Consider the following 18,405-nt stretch of genomic DNA (forward strand, 5'->3'; position numbering starts at 1 on the left):
ATGCCCCCTCATCAGACAGAGCCGGGGGCCCCTGGGCTGAAGCAGCCCTGGGAGCTGGTTGTGGCGACTCTGGCATCAGGGGATGCTGCTGAGAGCGTCTGCTGGGAGGCGAGAGGGCTGCTGTGAGGTGTGAGGGGTGAGTGTGTTTGTGTGTGTATCGTGGGAGAGAGTGTGTGTGTTTGTTGAACCTCTGCCCCCCCCCCCCCCCCCAACCTGTGTTGGTGTGAAGGAGTTGATAAATGGCACGAACCAGCAGCATATCGTGGAGAGGCGGCTTGAAGGACACATGAGGAGCGGCCCAGCAGGACGAGATGCATCGGTTCCTCGTTAGTATAGTGGTCAGTATCCCCGCCTGTCACGCGCGACGGGGAGGATTCAGTCGGCTTTTTTAAAGCATGACAATTCTATCCCTATTTTAAATGGCATCTAGAATGTGACACCCCTGCTACCGTGTACTGGTGCTTTTCATGCATGACGTCATCTCCGTTAACTGAAAGGTTTACTAATGCAATCTCATCATTTTTCAAATCAATCACGGGCGATTTGTAAGTCGCACACTTTTTGGGAAGCATTTCTGCCTTTTCATGTTCAGCTTCTGTGTACTTTACTGGAAAAAGAAACGTGCACGAAGGGTTATTGTTGACATGAAAATCAAAGGACTGCATGATCAACATAATGCATTTAAGCCCGTTTTCTTTTTTAAAGAAACATCAATGAAAGGATGGGTCGTGCTCTGAATGAGGATTTGTTTTCTATGACGGTGAAGCGTTTTAAAAAGCTCTTTGTTTAAGTCTAATGGTTTAGAACTTCCAGTCATTTTGTGAAAGTAACATTTCCACTGGCCTGCACTCTCGACCAGCCTCATCAGAGATCTTATATTGCCTAGGTCCAGCACGAGTACCAAATTCCGGTCAGGTAATAGCAGTGTATTCTGGGACTTGTAGTCCTGTTCCTAACACTCTAAACTCAGGCCAAGGGGAGCCAGCATCCAAAGTAACCGCCTGGGCTTGGAGAAGCGCTCATGATCGGGTCTGGGCTAACTTGAGAGCTTTGTCGAGGCCTTGGACGAGCTCCAGGGATCCCCGAGAAGGGCTGCTGCCCTCCGGCAGGGGTCCCTAAAAATTGGCGCTGACCCCCGCTGCTGCCCTGAGAAGAGGCGCTGACCTAGAACAGTGACTGGTATTTTTCTGGATGGTTATAATTGGTTCTTGCTGTTTTCCGCTCTCCAGTTCCTTGTGTGTTATGAAGGTTCCTTGCATCTTGCAGGGATGCAAACTCTCCCGAGTTCTGAGCCTATTTAAGGTCGAGTAGGTTGCTCTGTTGGGGATGTGCCTGAAAGCAGCGTGTTTTCTGTGTCTGTTGATGTTCTCGAAAGCGCAGTAAAGACTATCTTGCCAGTGTTAGATTGATGTGCTTTTCAGTGCTTTCTGTAGTTGATGAGCAAACACTGTGACAGAAGCAGAGGTGGCCTGACCCTGCTGGTATGTCTTGGGGCAGCTGCTCTAAGGGAGGAGTGGGTGCTCCCTGGTGGTCTAGTGGTTAGGATTCGGCGCTCTCACCGCCGCGGCCCGGGTTCGATTCCCGGTCAGGGAAGGGGACATTTTTTTTACACTCTGTACTTCCATTTTTTGGGGCCTCCTATTTAAACACGTTTTTGAAGGTTTTACATCGCAAATCTTTCTTTACGTACATTTCTTCTTTACTTGACTTGCCACCTGCTAATAACAACGTCACCTTTCAGGGACAGAGACAAAGCACTGATAGAAAAGTCAATGCTGGTCGTCAAAGCTTATTCTTCACAACGGATGTATTTCCACTTGGAAGATGCATTGGCGAATCCAGGAGGCCTGTTTCTATGGGTCTCCAGTTCTATCAAGAGTCTAGTTTCAAGACAACTTTGAAAGGAAGAGACTTGCTTCTGAAGATTGCAATACTATATCTTCAGAGATGGCTGCTTCCCAATCTGTTTACAGGCCCGAGCCAATTGTCAGACTGACAGTGTTTTGCGAGCCACCTAGTTTCGCGGATATCTGCTGGGTGGAAGGAGGCAAAGAGGATGAAAGTACTATGAAAGGAAAGCCAGATGGGGAAAAGCAGCATCGGCGGGAGAGAGGCACACGGGCGGGCGGGACACTGCTCCTCAAGCCCGGTTTTACGCAGGATGGGCGGAGTGCCTCAGTCTGTCTGTACGGCGGGGGCTCTCTCTTTAGCCTCCTGGCCAGTCCGGCCCTGGTGCAGTCATGTCTCACAAAGGTCGGGTCTAGACCGTCACTCTGGAGTCTGTATCCTCCGGGTGAGGTCTCCTATTCTTCCACCTGGGGGCCTGGAGAGAAGGGGGGTGTTTGGTCCGGGGCGCCAGTCACAGTCGCCCTTGAGAGGCGTTTATAAGCTAGTTTGTAACTGTAACTGTGTCGGGACTGGTTGTTCTAAGGTGCGCTAAGTGATGTGCTAGCATTTGGAAGAAGTTTTGAGAAACGCAGGTGGCCTGTTTCTTTTCCTTTGCTTGCTTTGTTTAGGAAAGGAAAGTCTCCATTGGAGGGTTTGGTGTTTTCTCAAGCCCTTGAGTTGGTGTTTAGAAACAGTAAAGTGTGTAGATGGCTGGGCTCCTGCCCACTCCTCATGTGATACAGCGCCTTGTCATACCCTCCCAACCTAGCCTTCGATAGCTCAGTTGGTAGAGCGGAGGACTGTAGTGGAGTGTCTGTCATCCTTAGGTCGCTGGTTCAAATCCGGCTCGAAGGATTTTTGCAAACTCTTCACTTTTTTTCCCTCTGCTTCACAATAGAAAGCGCCTCTTTCTCAGACCCTCACACGCCGGGGCTTTTCCTGCCTCCTCTCTTCACCTTTACAGCCCAGCTCTCTCCTCCGGGCGAGGGGGGGGGGGGGGGGGCGGGAGGCTTGTGGGAGAGTCGAACCGCCCGCCCCCTGTGTGCAGCCCCCGCTGCAATGCCCCCTCATCAGACAGAGCCGGGGGCCCCTGGGCTGAAGCAGCCCTGGGAGCTGGTTGTGGCGACTCTGGCATCAGGGGATGCTGCTGAGAGCGTCTGCTGGGAGGCGAGAGGGCTGCTGTGAGGTGTGAGGGGTGAGTGTGTTTGTGTGTGTATCGTGGGAGAGAGTGTGTGTGTTTGTTGAACCTCTGCCCCCCCCCCCCCCCCCAACCTGTGTTGGTGTGAAGGAGTTGATAAATGGCACGAACCAGCAGCATATCGTGGAGAGGCGGCTTGAAGGACACATGAGGAGCGGCCCAGCAGGACGAGATGCATCGGTTCCTCGTTAGTATAGTGGTCAGTATCCCCGCCTGTCACGCGCGACGGGGAGGATTCAGTCGGCTTTTTTAAAGCATGACAATTCTATCCCTATTTTAAATGGCATCTAGAATGTGACACCCCTGCTACCGTGTACTGGTGCTTTTCATGCATGACGTCATCTCCGTTAACTGAAAGGTTTACTAATGCAATCTCATCATTTTTCAAATCAATCACGGGCGATTTGTAAGTCGCACACTTTTTGGGAAGCATTTCTGCCTTTTCATGTTCAGCTTCTGTGTACTTTACTGGAAAAAGAAACGTGCACGAAGGGTTATTGTTGACATGAAAATCAAAGGACTGCATGATCAACATAATGCATTTAAGCCCGTTTTCTTTTTTAAAGAAACATCAATGAAAGGATGGGTCGTGCTCTGAATGAGGATTTGTTTTCTATGACGGTGAAGCGTTTTAAAAAGCTCTTTGTTTAAGTCTAATGGTTTAGAACTTCCAGTCATTTTGTGAAAGTAACATTTCCACTGGCCTGCACTCTCGACCAGCCTCATCAGAGATCTTATATTGCCTAGGTCCAGCACGAGTACCAAATTCCGGTCAGGTAATAGCAGTGTATTCTGGGACTTGTAGTCCTGTTCCTAACACTCTAAACTCAGGCCAAGGGGAGCCAGCATCCAAAGTAACCGCCTGGGCTTGGAGAAGCGCTCATGATCGGGTCTGGGCTAACTTGAGAGCTTTGTCGAGGCCTTGGACGAGCTCCAGGGATCCCCGAGAAGGGCTGCTGCCCTCCGGCAGGGGTCCCTAAAAATTGGCGCTGACCCCCGCTGCTGCCCTGAGAAGAGGCGCTGACCTAGAACAGTGACTGGTATTTTTCTGGATGGTTATAATTGGTTCTTGCTGTTTTCCGCTCTCCAGTTCCTTGTGTGTTATGAAGGTTCCTTGCATCTTGCAGGGATGCAAACTCTCCCGAGTTCTGAGCCTATTTAAGGTCGAGTAGGTTGCTCTGTTGGGGATGTGCCTGAAAGCAGCGTGTTTTCTGTGTCTGTTGATGTTCTCGAAAGCGCAGTAAAGACTATCTTGCCAGTGTTAGATTGATGTGCTTTTCAGTGCTTTCTGTAGTTGATGAGCAAACACTGTGACAGAAGCAGAGGTGGCCTGACCCTGCTGGTATGTCTTGGGGCAGCTGCTCTAAGGGAGGAGTGGGTGCTCCCTGGTGGTCTAGTGGTTAGGATTCGGCGCTCTCACCGCCGCGGCCCGGGTTCGATTCCCGGTCAGGGAAGGGGACATTTTTTTTACACTCTGTACTTCCATTTTTTGGGGCCTCCTATTTAAACACGTTTTTGAAGGTTTTACATCGCAAATCTTTCTTTACGTACATTTCTTCTTTACTTGACTTGCCACCTGCTAATAACAACGTCACCTTTCAGGGACAGAGACAAAGCACTGATAGAAAAGTCAATGCTGGTCGTCAAAGCTTATTCTTCACAACGGATGTATTTCCACTTGGAAGATGCATTGGCGAATCCAGGAGGCCTGTTTCTATGGGTCTCCAGTTCTATCAAGAGTCTAGTTTCAAGACAACTTTGAAAGGAAGAGACTTGCTTCTGAAGATTGCAATACTATATCTTCAGAGATGGCTGCTTCCCAATCTGTTTACAGGCCCGAGCCAATTGTCAGACTGACAGTGTTTTGCGAGCCACCTAGTTTCGCGGATATCTGCTGGGTGGAAGGAGGCAAAGAGGATGAAAGTACTATGAAAGGAAAGCCAGATGGGGAAAAGCAGCATCGGCGGGAGAGAGGCACACGGGCGGGCGGGACACTGCTCCTCAAGCCCGGTTTTACGCAGGATGGGCGGAGTGCCTCAGTCTGTCTGTACGGCGGGGGCTCTCTCTTTAGCCTCCTGGCCAGTCCGGCCCTGGTGCAGTCATGTCTCACAAAGGTCGGGTCTAGACCGTCACTCTGGAGTCTGTATCCTCCGGGTGAGGTCTCCTATTCTTCCACCTGGGGGCCTGGAGAGAAGGGGGGTGTTTGGTCCGGGGCGCCAGTCACAGTCGCCCTTGAGAGGCGTTTATAAGCTAGTTTGTAACTGTAACTGTGTCGGGACTGGTTGTTCTAAGGTGCGCTAAGTGATGTGCTAGCATTTGGAAGAAGTTTTGAGAAACGCAGGTGGCCTGTTTCTTTTCCTTTGCTTGCTTTGTTTAGGAAAGGAAAGTCTCCATTGGAGGGTTTGGTGTTTTCTCAAGCCCTTGAGTTGGTGTTTAGAAACAGTAAAGTGTGTAGATGGCTGGGCTCCTGCCCACTCCTCATGTGATACAGCGCCTTGTCATACCCTCCCAACCTAGCCTTCGATAGCTCAGTTGGTAGAGCGGAGGACTGTAGTGGAGTGTCTGTCATCCTTAGGTCGCTGGTTCAAATCCGGCTCGAAGGATTTTTGCAAACTCTTCACTTTTTTTCCCTCTGCTTCACAATAGAAAGCGCCTCTTTCTCAGACCCTCACACGCCGGGGCTTTTCCTGCCTCCTCTCTTCACCTTTACAGCCCAGCTCTCTCCTCCGGGCGAGGGGGGGGGGGGGGGCGGGAGGCTTGTGGGAGAGTCGAACCGCCCGCCCCCTGTGTGCAGCCCCCGCTGCAATGCCCCCTCATCAGACAGAGCCGGGGGCCCCTGGGCTGAAGCAGCCCTGGGAGCTGGTTGTGGCGACTCTGGCATCAGGGGATGCTGCTGAGAGCGTCTGCTGGGAGGCGAGAGGGCTGCTGTGAGGTGTGAGGGGTGAGTGTGTTTGTGTGTGTATCGTGGGAGAGAGTGTGTGTGTTTGTTGAACCTCTGCCCCCCCCCCCCAACCTGTGTTGGTGTGAAGGAGTTGATAAATGGCACGAACCAGCAGCATATCGTGGAGAGGCGGCTTGAAGGACACATGAGGAGCGGCCCAGCAGGACGAGATGCATCGGTTCCTCGTTAGTATAGTGGTCAGTATCCCCGCCTGTCATGCGGGAGACCGGGGTTCAATTCCCCGACGGGGAGGATTCAGTCGGCTTTTTTAAAGCATGACAATTCTATCCCTATTTTAAATGGCATCTAGAATGTGACACCCCTGCTACCGTGTACTGGTGCTTTTCATGCATGACGTCATCTCCGTTAACTGAAAGGTTTACTAATGCAATTTCATCATTTTTCAAATCAATCACGGGCGATTTTTAAGTCGCACACTTTTTGGGAAGCATTTCTGCCTTTTCATGTTCAGCTTCTGTGTACTTTACTGGAAAAAGAAACGTGCACGAAGGGTTATTGTTGACATGAAAATCAAAGGACTGCATGATCAACATAATGCATTTAAGCCCGTTTTCTTTTTTAAAGAAACATCAATGAAAGGATGGGTCGTGCTCTGAATGAGGATTTGTTTTCTATGACGGTGAAGCGTTTTAAAAAGCTCTTTGTTTAAGTCTAATGGTTTAGAACTTCCAGTCATTTTGTGAAAGTAACATTTCCACTGGCCTGCACTCTCGACCAGCCTCATCAGAGATCTTATATTGCCTAGGTCCAGCACGAGTACCAAATTCCGGTCAGGTAATAGCAGTGTATTCTGGGACTTGTAGTCCTGTTCCTAACACTCTAAACTCAGGCCAAGGGGAGCCAGCATCCAAAGTAACCGCCTGGGCTTGGAGAAGCGCTCATGATCGGGTCTGGGCTAACTTGAGAGCTTTGTCGAGGCCTTGGACGAGCTCCAGGGATCCCCGAGAAGGGCTGCTGCCCTCCGGCAGGGGTCCCTAAAAATTGGCGCTGACCCCCGCTGCTGCCCTGAGAAGAGGCGCTGACCTAGAACAGTGACTGGTATTTTTCTGGATGGTTATAATTGGTTCTTGCTGTTTTCCGCTCTCCAGTTCCTTGTGTGTTATGAAGGTTCCTTGCATCTTGCAGGGATGCAAACTCTCCCGAGTTCTGAGCCTATTTAAGGTCGAGTAGGTTGCTCTGTTGGGGATGTGCCTGAAAGCAGCGTGTTTTCTGTGTCTGTTGATGTTCTCGAAAGCGCAGTAAAGACTATCTTGCCAGTGTTAGATTGATGTGCTTTTCAGTGCTTTCTGTAGTTGATGAGCAAACACTGTGACAGAAGCAGAGGTGGCCTGACCCTGCTGGTATGTCTTGGGGCAGCTGCTCTAAGGGAGGAGTGGGTGCTCCCTGGTGGTCTAGTGGTTAGGATTCGGCGCTCTCACCGCCGCGGCCCGGGTTCGATTCCCGGTCAGGGAAGGGGACATTTTTTTTACACTCTGTACTTCCATTTTTTTGGGCCTCATATTTAAACACGTTTTTGAAGGTTTTACATCGCAAATCTTTCTTTACGTACATTTCTTCTTTACTTGACTTGCCACCTGCTAATAACAACGTCACCTTTCAGGGACAGAGACAAAGCACTGATAGAAAAGTCAATGCTGGTCGTCAAAGCTTATTCTTCACAACGGATGTATTTCCACTTGGAAGATGCATTGGCGAATCCAGGAGGCCTGTTTCTATGGGTCTCCAGTTCTATCAAGAGTCTAGTTTCAAGACAACTTTGAAAGGAAGAGACTTGCTTCTGAAGATTGCAATACTATATCTTCGGAGATGGCTGCTTCCCAATCTGTTTACAGGCCCGAGCCAATTGTCAGACTGACAGTGTTTTGCGAGCCACCTAGTTTCGCGGATATCTGCTGGGTGGAAGGAGGCAAAGAGGATGAAAGTACTATGAAAGGAAAGCCAGATGGGGAAAAGCAGCATCGGCGGGAGAGAGGCACACGGGCGGGCGGGACACTGCTCCTCAAGCCCGGTTTTACGCAGGATGGGCGGAGTGCCTCAGTCTGTCTGTACGGCGGGGGCTCTCTCTTTAGCCTCCTGGCCAGTCCGGCCCTGGTGCAGTCATGTCTCACAAAGGTCGGGTCTAGACCGTCACTCTGGAGTCTGTATCCTCCGGGTGAGGTCTCCTATTCTTCCACCTGGGGGCCTGGAGAGAAGGGGGGTGTTTGGTCCGGGGCGCCAGTCACAGTCGCCCTTGAGAGGCGTTTATAAGGTAGTTTGTAACTGTAACTGTGTCGGGACTGGTTGTTCTAAGGTGCGCTAAGTGATGTGCTAGCATTTGGAAGAAGTTTTGAGAAACGCAGGTGGCCTGTTTCTTTTCCTTTGCTTGCTTTGTTTAGGAAAGGAAAGTCTCCATTGGAGGGTTTGGTGTTTTCTCAAGCCCTTGAGTTGGTGTTTAGAAACAGTAAAGTGTGTAGATGGCTGGGCTCCTGCCCACTCCTCATGTGATACAGCGCCTTGTCATACCCTCCCAACCTAGCCTTCGATAGCTCAGTTGGTAGAGCGGAGGACTGTAGTGGAGTGTCTGTCATCCTTAGGTCGCTGGTTCAAATCCGGCTCGAAGGATTTTTGCAAACTCTTCACTTTTTTTCCCTCTGCTTCACAATAGAAAGCGCCTCTTTCTCAGACCCTCACACGCCGGGGCTTTTCCTGCCTCCTCTCTTCACCTTTACAGCCCAGCTCTCTCCTCCGGGCGAGGGGGGGGGGGTACCGGGAGGCTTGTGGGAGAGTCGAACCGCCCGCCCCCTGTGTGCAGCCCCCGCTGCAATGCCCCCTCATCAGACAGAGCCGGGGGCCCCTGGGCTGAAGCAGCCCTGGGAGCTGGTTGTGGCGACTCTGGCATCAGGGGATGCTGCTGAGAGCGTCTGCTGGGAGGCGAGAGGGCTGCTGTGAGGTGTGAGGGGTGAGTGTGTTTGTGTGTGTATCGTGGGAGAGAGTGTGTGTGTTTGTTGAACCTCTGCCCCCCCCCCCCAACCTGTGTTGGTGTGAAGGAGTTGATAAATGGCACGAACCAGCAGCATATCGTGGAGAGGCGGCTTGAAGGACACATGAGGAGCGGCCCAGCAGGACGAGATGCATCGGTTCCTCGTTAGTATAGTGGTCAGTATCCCCGCCTGTCATGCGGGAGACCGGGGTTCAATTCCCCGACGGGGAGGATTCAGTCGGCTTTTTTAAAGCATGACAATTCTATCCCTATTTTAAATGGCATCTAGAATGTGACACCCCTGCTACCGTGTACTGGTGCTTTTCATGCATGACGTCATCTCCGTTAACTGAAAGGTTTACTAATGCAATTTCATCATTTTTCAAATCAATCACGGGCGATTTTTAAGTCGCACACTTTTTGGGAAGCATTTCTGCCTTTTCATGTTCAGCTTCTGTGTACTTTACTGGAAAAAGAAACGTGCACGAAGGGTTATTGTTGACATGAAAATCAAAGGACTGCATGATCAACATAATGCATTTAAGCCCGTTTTCTTTTTTAAAGAAACATCAATGAAAGGATGGGTCGTGCTCTGAATGAGGATTTGTTTTCTATGACGGTGAAGCGTTTTAAAAAGCTCTTTGTTTAAGTCTAATGGTTTAGAACTTCCAGTCATTTTGTGAAAGTAACATTTCCACTGGCCTGCACTCTCGACCAGCCTCATCAGAGATCTTATATTGCCTAGGTCCAGCACGAGTACCAAATTCCGGTCAGGTAATAGCAGTGTATTCTGGGACTTGTAGTCCTGTTCCTAACACTCTAAACTCAGGCCAAGGGGAGCCAGCATCCAAAGTAACCGCCTGGGCTTGGAGAAGCGCTCATGATCGGGTCTGGGCTAACTTGAGAGCTTTGTCGAGGCCTTGGACGAGCTCCAGGGATCCCCGAGAAGGGCTGCTGCCCTCCGGCAGGGGTCCCTAAAAATTGGCGCTGACCCCCGCTGCTGCCCTGAGAAGAGGCGCTGACCTAGAACAGTGACTGGTATTTTTCTGGATGGTTATAATTGGTTCTTGCTGTTTTCCGCTCTCCAGTTCCTTGTGTGTTATGAAGGTTCCTTGCATCTTGCAGGGATGCAAACTCTCCCGAGTTCTGAGCCTATTTAAGGTCGAGTAGGTTGCTCTGTTGGGGATGTGCCTGAAAGCAGCGTGTTTTCTGTGTCTGTTGATGTTCTCGAAAGCGCAGTAAAGACTATCTTGCCAGTGTTAGATTGATGTGCTTTTCAGTGCTTTCTGTAGTTGATGAGCAAACACTGTGACAGAAGCAGAGGTGGCCTGACCCTGCTGGTATGTCTTGGGGCAGCTGCTCTAAGGGAGGAGTGGGTGCTCCCTGGTGGTCTAGTGGTTAGGATTCGGCGCTCTCACCGCCGCGGCCCGGGTTCGATTCCCGGTCAGGGAAGGGGACATTTTTTTTACACTCTGTACTTCCATTTTTTTGGGCCTCATATTTAAACACGTTTTTGAAGGTTTTACATCGCAAATCTTTCTTTACGTACATTTCTTCTTTACTTGACTTGCCACCTGCTAATAACAACGTCACCTTTCAGGGACAGAGACAAAGCACTGATAGAAAAGTCAATGCTGGTCGTCAAAGCTTATTCTTCACAACGGATGTATTTCCACTTGGAAGATGCATTGGCGAATCCAGGAGGCCTGTTTCTATGGGTCTCCAGTTCTATCAAGAGTCTAGTTTCAAGACAACTTTGAAAGGAAGAGACTTGCTTCTGAAGATTGCAATACTATATCTTCGGAGATGGCTGCTTCCCAATCTGTTTACAGGCCCGAGCCAATTGTCAGACTGACAGTGTTTTGCGAGCCACCTAGTTTCGCGGATATCTGCTGGGTGGAAGGAGGCAAAGAGGATGAAAGTACTATGAAAGGAAAGCCAGATGGGGAAAAGCAGCATCGGCGGGAGAGAGGCACACGGGCGGGCGGGACACTGCTCCTCAAGCCCGGTTTTACGCAGGATGGGCGGAGTGCCTCAGTCTGTCTGTACGGCGGGGGCTCTCTCTTTAGCCTCCTGGCCAGTCCGGCCCTGGTGCAGTCATGTCTCACAAAGGTCGGGTCTAGACCGTCACTCTGGAGTCTGTATCCTCCGGGTGAGGTCTCCTATTCTTCCACCTGGGGGCCTGGAGAGAAGGGGGGTGTTTGGTCCGGGGCGCCAGTCACAGTCGCCCTTGAGAGGCGTTTATAAGGTAGTTTGTAACTGTAACTGTGTCGGGACTGGTTGTTCTAAGGTGCGCTAAGTGATGTGCTAGCATTTGGAAGAAGTTTTGAGAAACGCAGGTGGCCTGTTTCTTTTCCTTTGCTTGCTTTGTTTAGGAAAGGAAAGTCTCCATTGGAGGGTTTGGTGTTTTCTCAAGCCCTTGAGTTGGTGTTTAGAAACAGTAAAGTGTGTAGATGGCTGGGCTCCTGCCCACTCCTCATGTGATACAGCGCCTTGTCATACCCTCCCAACCTAGCCTTCGATAGCTCAGTTGGTAGAGCGGAGGACTGTAGTGGAGTGTCTGTCATCCTTAGGTCGCTGGTTCAAATCCGGCTCGAAGGATTTTTGCAAACTCTTCACTTTTTTTCCCTCTGCTTCACAATAGAAAGCGCCTCTTTCTCAGACCCTCACACGCCGGGGCTTTTCCTGCCTCCTCTCTTCACCTTTACAGCCCAGCTCTCTCCTCCGGGCGAGGGGGGGGGGGGCGGGAGGCTTGTGGGAGAGTCGAACCGCCCGCCCCCTGTGTGCAGCCCCCGCTGCAATGCCCCCTCATCAGACAGAGCCGGGGGCCCCTGGGCTGAAGCAGCCCTGGGAGCTGGTTGTGGCGACTCTGGCATCAGGGGATGCTGCTGAGAGCGTCTGCTGGGAGGCGAGAGGGCTGCTGTGAGGTGTGAGGGGTGAGTGTGTTTGTGTGTGTATCGTGGGAGAGAGTGTGTGTGTTTGTTGAACCTCTGCCCCCCCCCCCCCAACCTGTGTTGGTGTGAAGGAGTTGATAAATGGCACGAACCAGCAGCATATCGTGGAGAGGCGGCTTGAAGGACACATGAGGAGCGGCCCAGCAGGACGAGATGCATCGGTTCCTCGTTAGTATAGTGGTCAGTATCCCCGCCTGTCACGCGGGAGACCGGGGTTCAATTCCCCGACGGGGAGGATTCAGTCGGCTTTTTTAAAGCATGACAATTCTATCCCTATTTTAAATGGCATCTAGAATGTGACACCCCTGTTACCGTGTACTGGTGCTTTTCATGCATGACGTCATCTCCGTTAACTGAAAGGTTTACTAATGCAATTTCATCATTTTTCAAATCAATCACGGGCGATTTTTAAGTCGCACACTTTTTGGGAAGCATTTCTGCCTTTTCATGTTCAGCTTCTGTGTACTTTACTGGAAAAAGAAACGTGCACGAAGGGTTATTGTTGACATGAAAATCAAAGGACTGCATGATCAACATAATGCATTTAAGCCCGTTTTCTTTTTTAAAGAAACATCAATGAAAGGATGGGTCGTGCTCTGAATGAGGATTTGTTTTCTATGACGGTGAAGCGTTTTAAAAAGCTCTTTGTTTAAGTCTAATGGTTTAGAACTTCCAGTCATTTTGTGAAAGTAACATTTCCACTGGCCTGCACTCTCGACCAGCCTCATCAGAGATCTTATATTGCCTAGGTCCAGCACGAGTACCAAATTCCGGTCAGGTAATAGCAGTGTATTCTGGGACTTGTAGTCCTGTTCCTAACACTCTAAACTCAGGCCAAGGGGAGCCAGCATCCAAAGTAACCGCCTGGGCTTGGAGAAGCGCTCATGATCGGGTCTGGGCTAACTTGAGAGCTTTGTCGAGGCCTTGGACGAGCTCCAGGGATCCCCGAGAAGGGCTGCTGCCCTCCGGCAGGGGTCCCTAAAAATTGGCGCTGACCCCCGCTGCTGCCCTGAGAAGAGGCGCTGACCTAGAACAGTGACTGGTATTTTTCTGGATGGTTATAATTGGTTCTTGCTGTTTTCCGCTCTCCAGTTCCTTGTGTGTTATGAAGGTTCCTTGCATCTTGCAGGGATGCAAACTCTCCCGAGTTCTGAGCCTATTTAAGGTCGAGTAGGTTGCTCTGTTGGGGATGTGCCTGAAAGCAGCGTGTTTTCTGTGTCTGTTGATGTTCTCGAAAGCGCAGTAAAGACTATCTTGCCAGTGTTAGATTGATGTGCTTTTCAGTGCTTTCTGTAGTTGATGAGCAAACACTGTGACAGAAGCAGAGGTGGCCTGACCCTGCTGGTATGTCTTGGGGCAGCTGCTCTAAGGGAGGAGTGGGTGCTCCCTGGTGGTCTAGTGGTTAGGATTCGGCGCTCTCACCGCCGCGGCCCGGGTTCGATTCCCGGTCAGGGAAGGGGACATTTTTTTTACACTCTGTACTTCCATTTTTTTGGGCCTCATATTTAAACACGTTTTTGAAGGTTTTACATCGCAAATCTTTCTTTACGTACATTTCTTCTTTACTTGACTTGCCACCTGCTAATAACAACGTCACCTTTCAGGGACAGAGACAAAGCACTGATAGAAAAGTCAATGCTGGTCGTCAAAGCTTATTCTTCACAACGGATGTATTTCCACTTGGAAGATGCATTGGCGAATCCAGGAGGCCTGTTTCTATGGGTCTCCAGTTCTATCAAGAGTCTAGTTTCAAGACAACTTTGAAAGGAAGAGACTTGCTTCTGAAGATTGCAATACTATATCTTCGGAGATGGCTGCTTCCCAATCTGTTTACAGGCCCGAGCCAATTGTCAGACTGACAGTGTTTTGCGAGCCACCTAGTTTCGCGGATATCTGCTGGGTGGAAGGAGGCAAAGAGGATGAAAGTACTATGAAAGGAAAGCCAGATGGGGAAAAGCAGCATCGGCGGGAGAGAGGCACACGGGCGGGCGGGACACTGCTCCTCAAGCCCGGTTTTACGCAGGATGGGCGGAGTGCCTCAGTCTGTCTGTACGGCGGGGGCTCTCTCTTTAGCCTCCTGGCCAGTCCGGCCCTGGTGCAGTCATGTCTCACAAAGGTCGGGTCTAGACCGTCACTCTGGAGTCTGTATCCTCCGGGTGAGGTCTCCTATTCTTCCACCTGGGGGCCTGGAGAGAAGGGGGGTGTTTGGTCCGGGGCGCCAGTCACAGTCGCCCTTGAGAGGCGTTTATAAGGTAGTTTGTAACTGTAACTGTGTCGGGACTGGTTGTTCTAAGGTGCGCTAAGTGATGTGCTAGCATTTGGAAGAAGTTTTGAGAAACGCAGGTGGCCTGTTTCTTTTCCTTTGCTTGCTTTGTTTAGGAAAGGAAAGTCTCCATTGGAGGGTTTGGTGTTTTCTCAAGCCCTTGAGTTGGTGTTTAGAAACAGTAAAGTGTGTAGATGGCTGGGCTCCTGCCCACTCCTCATGTGATACAGCGCCTTGTCATACCCTCCCAACCTAGCCTTCGATAGCTCAGTTGGTAGAGCGGAGGACTGTAGTGGAGTGTCTGTCATCCTTAGGTCGCTGGTTCAAATCCGGCTCGAAGGATTTTTGCAAACTCTTCACTTTTTTTCCCTCTGCTTCACAATAGAAAGCGCCTCTTTCTCAGACCCTCACACGCCGGGGCTTTTCCTGCCTCCTCTCTTCACCTTTACAGCCCAGCTCTCTCCTCCGGGCGAGGGGGGGGGGGGGCGGGAGGCTTGTGGGAGAGTCGAACCGCCCGCCCCCTGTGTGCAGCCCCCGCTGCAATGCCCCCTCATCAGACAGAGCCGGGGGCCCCTGGGCTGAAGCAGCCCTGGGAGCTGGTTGTGGCGACTCTGGCATCAGGGGATGCTGCTGAGAGCGTCTGCTGGGAGGCGAGAGGGCTGCTGTGAGGTGTGAGGGGTGAGTGTGTTTGTGTGTGTATCGTGGGAGAGAGTGTGTGTGTTTGTTGAACCTCTGCCCCCCCCCCCCCCAACCTGTGTTGGTGTGAAGGAGTTGATAAATGGCACGAACCAGCAGCATATCGTGGAGAGGCGGCTTGAAGGACACATGAGGAGCGGCCCAGCAGGACGAGATGCATCGGTTCCTCGTTAGTATAGTGGTCAGTATCCCCGCCTGTCACGCGGGAGACCGGGGTTCAATTCCCCGACGGGGAGGATTCAGTCGGCTTTTTTAAAGCATGACAATTCTATCCCTATTTTAAATGGCATCTAGAATGTGACACCCCTGTTACCGTGTACTGGTGCTTTTCATGCATGACGTCATCTCCGTTAACTGAAAGGTTTACTAATGCAATTTCATCATTTTTCAAATCAATCACGGGCGATTTTTAAGTCGCACACTTTTTGGGAAGCATTTCTGCCTTTTCATGTTCAGCTTCTGTGTACTTTACTGGAAAAAGAAACGTGCACGAAGGGTTATTGTTGACATGAAAATCAAAGGACTGCATGATCAACATAATGCATTTAAGCCCGTTTTCTTTTTTAAAGAAACATCAATGAAAGGATGGGTCGTGCTCTGAATGAGGATTTGTTTTCTATGACGGTGAAGCGTTTTAAAAAGCTCTTTGTTTAAGTCTAATGGTTTAGAACTTCCAGTCATTTTGTGAAAGTAACATTTCCACTGGCCTGCACTCTCGACCAGCCTCATCAGAGATCTTATATTGCCTAGGTCCAGCACGAGTACCAAATTCCGGTCAGGTAATAGCAGTGTATTCTGGGACTTGTAGTCCTGTTCCTAACACTCTAAACTCAGGCCAAGGGGAGCCAGCATCCAAAGTAACCGCCTGGGCTTGGAGAAGCGCTCATGATCGGGTCTGGGCTAACTTGAGAGCTTTGTCGAGGCCTTGGACGAGCTCCAGGGATCCCCGAGAAGGGCTGCTGCCCTCCGGCAGGGGTCCCTAAAAATTGGCGCTGACCCCCGCTGCTGCCCTGAGAAGAGGCGCTGACCTAGAACAGTGACTGGTATTTTTCTGGATGGTTATAATTGGTTCTTGCTGTTTTCCGCTCTCCAGTTCCTTGTGTGTTATGAAGGTTCCTTGCATCTTGCAGGGATGCAAACTCTCCCGAGTTCTGAGCCTATTTAAGGTCGAGTAGGTTGCTCTGTTGGGGATGTGCCTGAAAGCAGCGTGTTTTCTGTGTCTGTTGATGTTCTCGAAAGCGCAGTAAAGACTATCTTGCCAGTGTTAGATTGATGTGCTTTTCAGTGCTTTCTGTAGTTGATGAGCAAACACTGTGACAGAAGCAGAGGTGGCCTGACCCTGCTGGTATGTCTTGGGGCAGCTGCTCTAAGGGAGGAGTGGGTGCTCCCTGGTGGTCTAGTGGTTAGGATTCGGCGCTCTCACCGCCGCGGCCCGGGTTCGATTCCCGGTCAGGGAAGGGGACATTTTTTTTACACTCTGTACTTCCATTTTTTTGGGCCTCCTATTTAAACACGTTTTTGAAGGTTTTACATCGCAAATCTTTCTTTACGTACATTTCTTCTTTACTTGACTTGCCACCTGCTAATAACAACGTCACCTTTCAGGGACAGAGACAAAGCACTGATAGAAAAGTCAATGCTGGTCGTCAAAGCTTATTCTTCACAACGGATGTATTTCCACTTGGAAGATGCATTGGCGAATCCAGGAGGCCTGTTTCTATGGGTCTCCAGTTCTATCAAGAGTCTAGTTTCAAGACAACTTTGAAAGGAAGAGACTTGCTTCTGAAGATTGCAATACTATATCTTCGGAGATGGCTGCTTCCCAATCTGTTTACAGGCCCGAGCCAATTGTCAGACTGACAGTGTTTTGCGAGCCACCTAGTTTCGCGGATATCTGCTGGGTGGAAGGAGGCAAAGAGGATGAAAGTACTATGAAAGGAAAGCCAGATGGGGAAAAGCAGCATCGGCGGGAGAGAGGCACACGGGCGGGCGGGACACTGCTCCTCAAGCCCGGTTTTACGCAGGATGGGCGGAGTGCCTCAGTCTGTCTGTACGGCGGGGGCTCTCTCTTTAGCCTCCTGGCCAGTCCGGCCCTGGTGCAGTCATGTCTCACAAAGGTCGGGTCTAGACCGTCACTCTGGAGTCTGTATCCTCCGGGTGAGGTCTCCTATTCTTCCACCTGGGGGCCTGGAGAGAAGGGGGGTGTTTGGTCCGGGGCGCCAGTCACAGTCGCCCTTGAGAGGCGTTTATAAGGTAGTTTGTAACTGTAACTGTGTCGGGACTGGTTGTTCTAAGGTGCGCTAAGTGATGTGCTAGCATTTGGAAGAAGTTTTGAGAAACGCAGGTGGCCTGTTTCTTTTCCTTTGCTTGCTTTGTTTAGGAAAGGAAAGTCTCCATTGGAGGGTTTGGTGTTTTCTCAAGCCCTTGAGTTGGTGTTTAGAAACAGTAAAGTGTGTAGATGGCTGGGCTCCTGCCCACTCCTCATGTGATACAGCGCCTTGTCATACCCTCCCAACCTAGCCTTCGATAGCTCAGTTGGTAGAGCGGAGGACTGTAGTGGAGTGTCTGTCATCCTTAGGTCGCTGGTTCAAATCCGGCTCGAAGGATTTTTGCAAACTCTTCACTTTTTTTCCCTCTGCTTCACAATAGAAAGCGCCTCTTTCTCAGACCCTCACACGCCGGGGCTTTTCCTGCCTCCTCTCTTCACCTTTACAGCCCAGCTCTCTCCTCCGGGCGAGGGGGGGGGGGGGGCGGGAGGCTTGTGGGAGAGTCGAACCGCCCGCCCCCTGTGTGCAGCCCCCGCTGCAATGCCCCCTCATCAGACAGAGCCGGGGGCCCCTGGGCTGAAGCAGCCCTGGGAGCTGGTTGTGGCGACTCTGGCATCAGGGGATGCTGCTGAGAGCGTCTGCTGGGAGGCGAGAGGGCTGCTGTGAGGTGTGAGGGGTGAGTGTGTTTGTGTGTGTATCGTGGGAGAGAGTGTGTGTGTTTGTTGAACCTCTGCCCCCCCCCCCCAACCTGTGTTGGTGTGAAGGAGTTGATAAATGGCACGAACCAGCAGCATATCGTGGAGAGGCGGCTTGAAGGACACATGAGGAGCGGCCCAGCAGGACGAGATGCATCGGTTCCTCGTTAGTATAGTGGTCAGTATCCCCGCCTGTCATGCGGGAGACCGGGGTTCAATTCCCCGACGGGGAGGATTCAGTCGGCTTTTTTAAAGCATGACAATTCTATCCCTATTTTAAATGGCATCTAGAATGTGACACCCCTGCTACCGTGTACTGGTGCTTTTCATGCATGACGTCATCTCCGTTAACTGAAAGGTTTACTAATGCAATTTCATCATTTTTCAAATCAATCACGGGCGATTTTTAAGTCGCACACTTTTTGGGAAGCATTTCTGCCTTTTCATGTTCAGCTTCTGTGTACTTTACTGGAAAAAGAAACGTGCACGAAGGGTTATTGTTGACATGAAAATCAAAGGACTGC

The 18,405-nt window shown here is 50.8% G+C and overlaps 17 non-coding genes across 17 annotated transcripts; all 17 read left to right on the top strand.

Annotated features, from left to right (window-relative positions):
- The first annotated feature begins 1,521 nt into the window (after positions 1-1,521).
- TRNAE-CUC (transfer RNA glutamic acid (anticodon CUC)) lies at positions 1,522-1,593 on the top strand. Its single transcript has one exon. It is a non-coding gene; the product is annotated as a tRNA-Glu (tRNA).
- A 1,063-nt stretch (positions 1,594-2,656) lies between these two features.
- Positions 2,657-2,742, top strand: TRNAY-GUA (transfer RNA tyrosine (anticodon GUA)). The gene is given in 2 exon segments: positions 2,657-2,693; positions 2,707-2,742. It is a non-coding gene; the product is annotated as a tRNA-Tyr (tRNA).
- Positions 2,743-4,467: 1,725 nt separating this feature from the next.
- Positions 4,468-4,539, top strand: TRNAE-CUC (transfer RNA glutamic acid (anticodon CUC)). The gene has a single exon. It is a non-coding gene; the product is annotated as a tRNA-Glu (tRNA).
- A 1,063-nt stretch (positions 4,540-5,602) lies between these two features.
- Positions 5,603-5,688, top strand: TRNAY-GUA (transfer RNA tyrosine (anticodon GUA)). Its single transcript is given in 2 exon segments — positions 5,603-5,639; positions 5,653-5,688. It is a non-coding gene; the product is annotated as a tRNA-Tyr (tRNA).
- A 518-nt stretch (positions 5,689-6,206) lies between these two features.
- On the top strand, positions 6,207-6,278 carry TRNAD-GUC (transfer RNA aspartic acid (anticodon GUC)). The gene has a single exon. It is a non-coding gene; the product is annotated as a tRNA-Asp (tRNA).
- A 1,149-nt stretch (positions 6,279-7,427) lies between these two features.
- Positions 7,428-7,499, top strand: TRNAE-CUC (transfer RNA glutamic acid (anticodon CUC)). The gene has a single exon. It is a non-coding gene; the product is annotated as a tRNA-Glu (tRNA).
- A 1,063-nt stretch (positions 7,500-8,562) lies between these two features.
- TRNAY-GUA (transfer RNA tyrosine (anticodon GUA)) lies at positions 8,563-8,648 on the top strand. The gene is given in 2 exon segments: positions 8,563-8,599; positions 8,613-8,648. It is a non-coding gene; the product is annotated as a tRNA-Tyr (tRNA).
- A 517-nt stretch (positions 8,649-9,165) lies between these two features.
- TRNAD-GUC (transfer RNA aspartic acid (anticodon GUC)) lies at positions 9,166-9,237 on the top strand. Its single transcript has one exon. It is a non-coding gene; the product is annotated as a tRNA-Asp (tRNA).
- A 1,149-nt stretch (positions 9,238-10,386) lies between these two features.
- Positions 10,387-10,458, top strand: TRNAE-CUC (transfer RNA glutamic acid (anticodon CUC)). Its single transcript has one exon. It is a non-coding gene; the product is annotated as a tRNA-Glu (tRNA).
- A 1,063-nt stretch (positions 10,459-11,521) lies between these two features.
- On the top strand, positions 11,522-11,607 carry TRNAY-GUA (transfer RNA tyrosine (anticodon GUA)). The gene is given in 2 exon segments: positions 11,522-11,558; positions 11,572-11,607. It is a non-coding gene; the product is annotated as a tRNA-Tyr (tRNA).
- Positions 11,608-12,123: 516 nt separating this feature from the next.
- Positions 12,124-12,195, top strand: TRNAD-GUC (transfer RNA aspartic acid (anticodon GUC)). The gene has a single exon. It is a non-coding gene; the product is annotated as a tRNA-Asp (tRNA).
- A 1,149-nt stretch (positions 12,196-13,344) lies between these two features.
- On the top strand, positions 13,345-13,416 carry TRNAE-CUC (transfer RNA glutamic acid (anticodon CUC)). The gene has a single exon. It is a non-coding gene; the product is annotated as a tRNA-Glu (tRNA).
- A 1,063-nt stretch (positions 13,417-14,479) lies between these two features.
- TRNAY-GUA (transfer RNA tyrosine (anticodon GUA)) lies at positions 14,480-14,565 on the top strand. Its single transcript is given in 2 exon segments — positions 14,480-14,516; positions 14,530-14,565. It is a non-coding gene; the product is annotated as a tRNA-Tyr (tRNA).
- Positions 14,566-15,083: 518 nt separating this feature from the next.
- TRNAD-GUC (transfer RNA aspartic acid (anticodon GUC)) lies at positions 15,084-15,155 on the top strand. Its single transcript has one exon. It is a non-coding gene; the product is annotated as a tRNA-Asp (tRNA).
- A 1,149-nt stretch (positions 15,156-16,304) lies between these two features.
- Positions 16,305-16,376, top strand: TRNAE-CUC (transfer RNA glutamic acid (anticodon CUC)). The gene has a single exon. It is a non-coding gene; the product is annotated as a tRNA-Glu (tRNA).
- A 1,063-nt stretch (positions 16,377-17,439) lies between these two features.
- On the top strand, positions 17,440-17,525 carry TRNAY-GUA (transfer RNA tyrosine (anticodon GUA)). The gene is given in 2 exon segments: positions 17,440-17,476; positions 17,490-17,525. It is a non-coding gene; the product is annotated as a tRNA-Tyr (tRNA).
- A 517-nt stretch (positions 17,526-18,042) lies between these two features.
- On the top strand, positions 18,043-18,114 carry TRNAD-GUC (transfer RNA aspartic acid (anticodon GUC)). The gene has a single exon. It is a non-coding gene; the product is annotated as a tRNA-Asp (tRNA).
- The last annotated feature ends 291 nt before the right edge of the window (positions 18,115-18,405 follow it).

The sequence above is a fragment of the Lissotriton helveticus genome, chromosome 1_2 (genome assembly GCF_964261635.1).
Source record: "Lissotriton helveticus chromosome 1_2, aLisHel1.1, whole genome shotgun sequence".
Classification (NCBI taxonomy): domain Eukaryota; kingdom Metazoa; phylum Chordata; class Amphibia; order Caudata; family Salamandridae; genus Lissotriton; species Lissotriton helveticus.